Source organism: Acomys minous, assembly GCF_964271855.1.
Source record: "Acomys minous genome assembly, chromosome: 8".
Classification (NCBI taxonomy): domain Eukaryota; kingdom Metazoa; phylum Chordata; class Mammalia; order Rodentia; family Muridae; genus Acomys; species Acomys minous.
Window position 1 is genome coordinate 7,683,969 of NC_140489.1, and position 8,844 is coordinate 7,692,812.

At 53.9% G+C, this 8,844-nt stretch overlaps 1 long non-coding RNA gene across 1 annotated transcript; it reads left to right on the forward strand.

The window, feature by feature from the left end:
• The first annotated feature begins 4,371 nt into the window (after positions 1-4,371).
• LOC311602894 lies at positions 4,372-8,574 on the forward strand. The gene is made up of 3 exons (XR_014780890.1): positions 4,372-4,623; positions 6,530-6,661; positions 7,315-8,574. It is a non-coding gene; the product is annotated as an uncharacterized lncRNA (long non-coding RNA).
• Positions 8,575-8,844: the final 270 nt, after the last annotated feature.

An 8,844-nucleotide genomic window follows, 5' to 3' on the forward strand; every position in this document is an offset into this window, starting at 1 on the left:
CCCTCTTGCAGAGCGGAATGAATCTCCACAGCCTGAGCTATCTTTCTCTGGAGATGCCATAAAGTGAGGACATTCACTGAGGGGCAGACTTGGCATCCGAGCTTAGACAGAAGAGTGGCCAAGGTCTGGGGGTAGCTACAGGGGGTGGGGGCGGGCGGGCGGGGGTGGTGGTGGGGCTGTGGCCCTTCATCTTGTGGCTCAAAGGCCAGGATCAGGCACTGTTGCTGGCCATGACTGGCCCCTGCTTTTTCCTCCCATGGGTGCCATGCCTGAGCCCAGCACTATGCAGCCATCGGGGCTCCAAGGCTGCTGGCAGGTTTTCACAACCCCAGAGCCAGGGTGGTTCTGTCCAGGAGCACAGCTACATTTGACTGGGTAGATGGTGCTGTGAGCCAGTCCAGCTCTGAGCGAGGGTGGAGCAGGACAGTCAGTCTAGGCCACAGCATAGCCCCATGCCTAGAGCGGCCTTCACCAACCTCTGCTGGGGTCCCTGAGTGAGAGGGAAGCAAGGAAGGGCGGGGCTGCCTCCAGCAGGCTGCACGCATATCATTATGTCCTGATTTACATTTCCAGGCTCGCCAGGTGCTCCCGCCCACGTCAAGTACATGCACCGATTTTTTATGCAAGATTGAACAACTTAACGGCCTGAACAAGTCTGATGACAAGACTTTAATTGCTATTTTTCTCCCTCCATCCCTCAAGAGAGCTATATGCAGACATTTAGAGAGGTATTTCATAAAACAGAAAAGAAAGCAATTCAGGAAGTTCCTTGTAAATCTGCCTCCTGAGCCCTGTGATGGCAGGGTACTGCTGTGCAAGACACTAGGTGGCTTTGCTCAGTTTGGCTCTAGGGGTCTCATGTGACTCCTCTGGGGGTGCACAGGGATGGAGAGACTTTGGCCTCTAGCTGGCCAGTGCCTGGCATGAAGTCCTCAGAGGGATCTAAGACCCACTAATACCAGATTGCAAACCAATGGCCGTCTTCAAAGAACTGAGAGCAACTGTCTCGTTGCTTGGAGGCTCCCATTCCTGGTTTTCTACCAAAGCACTGACTCATTCATTCATCTGCTAAATCATCCATGTATACTTCATATGTCTACGCAGTGAGCACCGCACGCAGGCCTGAGCTTTCTGTGAGCATGGTTCTCGGGCCAGGGATGGGGACCGAGCCTGAGGCAGACATGTACCAGCTGGTCCCTGAGTGGCTGGGCTTGGGATGGGCCTGGGGCAAGGTACAGCTGGGAGCAGCAGAGAGAGCTGCAGGGCCAGGTCCTGCTCATCACAGGGGGCTGTGGGCATCCATCCACATGTGTATGCTGGGGACAGTGCAATCGATACCGTCGATACTTGACTGCCGCGAGGACGATGCCAGCGCTGTCTGCGGAAGCACGTTTTGTCTGGAAAACGCATAAATTCCTGGGTCGGGGCGGTGGGAGCAGGAGGGAGAATACCAATGATCATAATTTGTTAGCCAGGATCCCCCCTCACCTTTAGTACAAGGCGTGATAAACACCCCGAGAACACGGGAAATGTATTCAGCAGACCAAATGGAAATCAATCTCTCTTTTCACGAATCTGCAGCCCTTGGTAATTCTCAGAAGCTGTCTGGGCTGTGTTCGTTGCTCATTCACAATGTGTTCAAAGGACTCTTTAAGGTTAGAATTTTCCTTTTAAGAGATTGCTCAGGGCAGCGAGCTCTCTTGAAGAGCTACCGGCTGACACCTCTCATTAGCGGCCTCTGCAGGGCTGAGGGCCACTTGGGCTGAGAGCCAGGTCCTGCACAGAGGACGGGATAGAAGGGAGCTGGTGGCAGAGCAGAGGAAAGCTGGCAGAACACAGCTGCCCAGGGACCCGGGGACACTCAAAAATTTCTGCTGGAGACGTTCGTACATACAGGGAAGCTGAGTCTGGGGCAAGCCAAGGCACTGACACCAGAACCAGAGCCCCCTTTCCCCAAGGTCCGGACCTCAGAGCTCCTCCCCCACCTCCCAGGTGTAGGCGTTAAGTCTGCCCTCTGAGCATCTGTGTGTTTGCCCTGCGGGTGTCTCTCTCGCTTATCCAGTACCCATCTTATGATCAGAGTGGTGCTGTCCCCAAGAGGCTAGCCAAGGATCAGAGCATCCAGTAATTTAAAGAGAGGCGACAAGAACCAGGCTCATGCCAGTCGTCTGGGCTCACAGACACACAGGCACATACAAATATACACATACATGCTCATGTGATCATATACACACAAGTGCATGCACTCGCCAAGTAGGTGTGCATATGTGTGGCACACAGACTTATAAATACCCATGGCACACCTGTGTGCATATGTACACTCACACACACACACACATACACACACACACACACACACACACGTGTGTGTGTGTATACCAGGGACACAATAGGCCAGGCTAAAACACAGAGCAAGACAGGGGTTCGGGCACCATTCAGAGATTCAAGTCCACAGTCTGAGGTCAGTAGTCAGTGGGTTCCTCGTTACTCCCAGTCTGTTCACAGATGCCTAAAGAGAGCTCTGCTTGGCCACAGGCTCCAGAGCCCTGCTGCTGAGGGCTAGGCTGCAGGGAGGGAGGGCAGGGTGAAGGGTGGCTTTCTTTTCACAGCTGCAGTGCACCCACACCCCACCAGCCCTTGGCTCCTCCTGGTTGTTCTCTGGGACCGGCTCTTAAAGCCAGTGAGAGGGAAAGGGGCTGGGCCAAGCTGTCATGAAAGGCCCTTGGTGTGGAGGGACAGGAGGGTCCCATCTCTGCAAAGGAAATATTGAAATTAAATCCCTTTACCGGGTTGAGGGAACTTCCGTCCTAATTAAATAGAGGGGACTCCTGGGCCTGCTGTCAGGGCCGGCCTGATCTGGGAGGGAGGAAGCAGGTGCTGTCCTTGGAAGAGGAGAGTGAAGGGGCGGTGGGCGGCTGTCCCCCTTTGATGCTGATTCCAGGCACACACACACACACTCATCACGTCTAATTAGGGCCGAGCCTGTGCCTCCTGTCCTGAGGCACAAATCCATATTCAAGTGCTAGGTGGGGACCACAGGCAGGCCTATGTGGGCAGCTCCCACCCCAGACACACACACTTACACACACACACACACATACACACACACACACACACACACATATACACACACGCTGTATCTCTCTCCTATGCCTGGCCCACTGGTTTCGATATCGATCATTGTTTTCCATCAGCCCTGCTCCCAGGGTGAAGGGCCAGGACAGCCCAGTGCAGAGCCCTGGGGACAAAGACAGCCAAGAGGGAGGTAGGGGCACGCAGTGTTCTGGAGGGAGGGGTCTCTGGTCGCGGTGTTGCTGTAGAAATGAAGCAGGTGCACAGGAAACAGATGCCCGAGTGCTGACCCCGCAAAGGTGGCCTTTAGGCCACCACCATGGTGTCCAGGATCCCATAGACCCATCCTAAAAGCAAGGTGGGGCAGAGGGGACAGCGAGCAACTCTGCACTTCAGAAAGAAGCTATGATGCCCCTGGGTCTGCACTTCTCCAGTGAGACCATCTCCAGTCAGGCAAAACCTCCTATAAGGTGGAGTGGTCCGTCAAATCAGGTCATTTTCAGGCATGGTTGAGTTTTTAGAGACTGTACGACTCTGCTGTGTTTTAGAATGCACTGCCCTCACCTTGGTGGCAGCTCAGGTCTCCACATCACTTCCAGCTGCACTGGGCTATGTGGAACCAGAGTGAGTGTCGTAATAGACACATGCTGCCCTGGGTTGCCTCTAGTCTAGCCTGCCTGCCTGCCTGCCTGCCTCCCTCTCCTTCTTCCTTCTTGCCTTCCTTCCTCTCTCCCTCCATCCCTTTCTCCCTCCCTTCCTTTCTTCCTCCCTCCCTCCCTCCCTCCCTCCCTCCCTTCCTCCTGTCCATAGCTAAGGGACTTTAAGCTCTCCTCTTATTCCCAAGCAGGGAAGTTGGCACATTTCCACTGGACTTCAGTTGCTTGGTGCACCCAGGGACTGCCCCTGCGCTGTCCTCAGAACCTGCCGGCGCTGGGCTTCTGTCCAGGGCCACCAGTGAGTGTTGCTCTGCCTCTGCCCAGTGCTTTCATCATCTGTGGGAATGGTTGTCTAACAAGACTTTGCTAGAATCCAAATTCTGAGGATTGTTTTCACTGCCTTAAGTGGTGTGTAGTGACTTTTATTCTGGGCCTAGTGTGTCTTCCATCATGGCCGTGGCTCTGCCGATTAATTCCCCCATGGTGTGCCTGCGGTGTTGGCCGCCACTGCACTGTGTCCCTCCAAAGTTAATTTGCTGATGCCCTGACCCCCACATGACAATCTGGAGATAGGGTTTCTGGGGTCAAAGAGGTCACAAGTTGCACTCTAATATAAGACTTTCTCCTCTCTCTCAGACCCCCTCTCTCTTCCTGTCTTTCTCTCCCCCTCTCATCCCTTGCTCCTTCTCCTTTGTCTCCCCACCCCTTGCCACTGAAGCACTATGAGAAGGCAGCCAGCTGCAAGCCAGAAAGCGAACCCTCACCAGTACGCAGGCACGATCCTCGGCCATCCGGCGTCCAAACTGCAAGAAAGCAATTTCTCCTGTGCAAGCCACACAGCCTGGGTCTTGTGAGCCACGCTGCTGAATACAGCCATGCAAGAGGTTCCCTTCAGGTAAGTGTCCCAGCACCACATTCCTGCTTCTTCTTCGACGTCTGCATGACCACATGGAGTTTCACCTCATGCCCTTCCAAATTTATAGCAGCAGATGCCAGGGGACTTGTGTGGACATCAGGAACTGCTCCTGACATCTCTTCTTGGGGTTCAGGACACCTTACTACTACCCCAACCAGGCTTCTCCATCCAGACCCACACTCTAGATAACGCCTCATGGGACGTGGCAGGGCGTGCCCGCCTTGTCTCTGTCAGGCATTAGCCTGCTGTCCACCGTCCAAAAGGAGTGGCTCACGTCTGCTATGTGCTAGCTCACATCTGAGATGTGTGGCTGTTCAAAACAAAGGAAAGTCCATGGTTAAGACAACTGTCAAGGCCACATATAATGGCATGTGCCTGTAATCTTAGTGTTTGGGGGGCTGAAGCAGGAGGATTACAAGTTCAAGGTCAGCCTGGGCAGTTTAGTTCGATCCTGTCTTAAGACTGCAGAAAGTAAAAATGGAAAGGGAGCAGAGGCTGTAGCTCAGTGGCAGAGCACGTGCCTGGCATGCTCATGGCTCTGCGCCCAATCTCCACCACTGAAAGAAAGAAACAAAAAAGTACAGCTGTTTCATTTGTGCTCATGTGCACACCAGATAACTGCTGCAGTGTGGTGCAACACATCTTCAGAAATGCACAGCAAGGCTGGCTTTACACAAACAAAAACATCTATGGCAGGGGCTCAGGGCCGACATGAGCATCTCCAGCACCCCAGAAGCCCAAGCCCAGAGGTGGACCAGCGGTCCCTGGCTCTCGCTGTTCTGCAGCAGAGCAGCGGATCCTTCACCCCTGCCTTCTTCAGGCCATGCTGTGCTTTTCAGCATCCACTGGACGCTACACGCGGTAACAGGCATCTGCTCACGGTGTAAGGACAGCCAGAGGTGTGTCCAGCCACTGTCCACAGTCACAGCATTTCTGGCTTGCAACTATTGAGGGCAGCGCTAACAACTCTGAACAAGTGTCTCAGACACACCACGCAGGGCTCTCTGTGAGAATGAGGCCCTAATGGTGGCAGCAGGGCTGTATCTGCTCAGTGAGGAATGTGACACGCTGGCAGGCTATGTTTTCTCTTACTCTCCTGCTGCCACTGACTGCCGCAGAGCTCAGGTCACACTGTAGCCACCACTCAGGTCCTCCCAACAAGCAACAGTGTCACTCCTGCCTCCCTTGACCTGTGTGGGCCTGCCTTCTCGTTTGCTGAAGTTCCAGCCCTAATCTTTTTCACTGTTTATTTTATTTTATTGGTTTTTTTGAGACAAGGTTTCTCTGTGTAGCCTTGGTTGGTCTGGACTCTCTTTGTAGACCAGGCTGGCCTCGAACTCACAGAGATCCAACTACCTCTGCCCTCCCGAGTGCTGGGATTAAAGGCGTGCACCACCATGGCCGGCTTTTTTACTGTTTTCAAGTGATTTGTCTCATCCTTGTTTTAAAGACTGTGTGTTGGGTTTTTCCATTCTAAGTGTGTGTCCTATGTCAGGTGGGAATATCACAGGCCGGAGCTCTTGGTTTGTGTTTTGGCTGTGCTGTGCCTCTGAGCTAGCATCCCATATGGACAGCTACCACTACCCCACCCCACCCCCACCCCACCCCCACCCCCACCTGGCTCCATCTTGAGCCATCGTCACATCAGCATGGTCCTGAGCTATGGCCTTGGCGTTGGTTGCATTCTCTTCCCACCCTTTGTTTCAGCCCCATTTTGACGGGCAGGACTTTCCTCTCCTGCCTACATCGTTGATAAGAGCATCAGACAATGCAGGACTGATGTCAGTCCCCCGTGGCGCTGCAGACCTCCCCGCAGGGTTACACGGGGCCATTAGCTAGCGCCTTTGTCTATAATTATATACAACAGGCAACATTCACTTAGCAGATCATCTGGGATGCGCTTCCCATTTCATCCTCGAGAACCGCTCGGCGGACTCTGCAAACGCCCTGCTGAAGTCACTGCAATCACAGGTCCCTCGTCTGCAGGCTAAGGACCATGACAAGGAAAGACAATGAGGTTAGTCTCACCCCATCAGCTCTCAGAAGCCAGCGTGCTGGGGGAACGGAGGCCTGGGGGCTTGCCAGCACTCTCTATGCTCGCTGTGTTCTCTCTGCTCTGGGATGAGATGTACGCTAAGAGCTGATATTTTAAGAAATCGGCAGGAGCCCTTCAAATCAGAGCAGATTTCCCCTGACTGAGCTGAGGCAGGTTTCCTAGCAACCGGCTCTCATTACGTCATCGCCAGACAGACTCTGAGTACCTGGGCCCCAGAAATATGAGAGTCTGGTGGAGAGGGACACAAGTAGGCCACACAACTAGAGAGGACAGGAGGGTCACTCTGACTGGCCTGTGAGGCTTCCTGGAGGAGGTGATATCTGATCTGAGCTTCGCCTGGAATTGGTACTAGAGTCAAAGCAGATTTATTTTTTGGGGGGGAGGAGGGGGGCTTGGGATGAGACCTGATGCCCCAGTGACTGTTTTTGTCCCTGTGATAAAATACCTGACAAAAGGAACTTGCAGAAGGAAGTGTTTATTTTTACTTGTATTTGTAGGATACAGGCCATTGCTGTGGGTAGGGCACGGCACCCAGAGCGTGAGAGAGCTGTCTGCTGTCGGGAGGTAGAGGGACAACACTGGTGCACAGCTCACCTTCTCCTTTTTACTCACAGGATCCCAGCCCACCAGCCGGCGCTGCTCACCTTTGGAGAGGAGCTTCCCTCCTCAGCTCAGTCTCTCTGGAAACACCCTCCCAGAGCACGCATATGTCTCCTAGGTGATTCCAAGTCCAGTCAAGGTGATGATGAAGATGAACCATATCACATGGGTTCTCCTTTGAGGTGCCTCAGAGACAGAAGAGCTCCTGCCCCCAAGCCATAGGCTGCAGGTCCCAACCTCCTGAGCTCCTGTGAATTCAGACAGCAGGCACAGGCCCTCAGCTCTGGGGTCCTGCGTGCTATCATGGGTGCTGGGGTGTTGACTAGGTGCCTGGCTCTAGGAGGGCTCTGTGCACATGATAGCCAGTGTCCATGTGTCCTGTGCAACCTTCACACAATGGCACACATTTGTCAGAGCAGGACCTCCCTGCTCTATCTGGTATCCCATAATCCCTTCTATCTCTACCCAGTAAGTGTCTAGGGTCCAGTCCCACAGAAAGGTGTGACTATGTGAGGACCCTGAAATAGGGGTGGTGAGGTGTGATCACAGCATCCCAGGAAGAAGGAAGCAGGTGTGTCAGAGTCCAGCGGACATAAGCAGAAACTATCAGAGGGCGGGCCTGTGCTTTGAGAATGCGGAAGATGCAGGTCCCAGAGTACAGGCCCCTCTAGGAGTGGAAAGGACCAGTTGGAAACACCTGGGGCCTGGTCAGGGGCAGCGCCTTAGAACATTTTGAAAAGGGATGGTTTTAAGTTTGGGCAAGTTACCTTAGCCATCAGGACTCTCACAAGGGTCCCAGCTGTTCCATGTGCAGTGCGCTTCAGCCCCTCAGCTGGCCAGGACCCCTTCCACACTGACCTCCATGGGCCCTCTCGGACCTATGAACATTTGGCACGTGTCTGGCAGTCCCTTGGGGAAGAAGTGTACCTGGGAACACAGAAGGCACCCATACATAAAGATCTGAGAATCTGAGACACAAGTGACGGGTAGACACCAGGAGGGGGACACGCCACATGCCCACCCTACTCCCTTGCTTACCGGGGAAGTCCTGCCCACAAGCAGTTGGAGACTCCCTCATGCCTGCATCCCAGGGAGGGGCCGGGTCAGACCCACATGTGGTTTCAACGTTTGCTGCTGCCGTTTCCACGGGAAGCCTTAATTGACGCCGCAAAACAAACATTTGCTTTGGTGATCCACGCTGAGTTAGATACACGGCATTATTTTAATTAAGCCTTGTGACTGATGAATCTCAATAAAGCAGCTGTTCTGGAGTATTCAGGTATATAAATAAAAATAACACCAGGCGGGTGGCTGGGTGCAGGCTTTGTGCAAGCTGTGTGTCATCATGAGGGAGCCAATGCGGGCTGCTCGGAGCAGAGCGGAACACTTGGGGGACCCTGACATGCTGACCTTGGGAAAGGTCACCCAGCGCTCTGGAGAAAGGACTCTTTCAGGGTTGGGCGTGGATGGGGCCAGGAGCACTTGGCAGGTCTAGACCCTGAGAGGGCATGGAGGAAAGGCTGCCAAGGCTCCCCTGGGAGGAG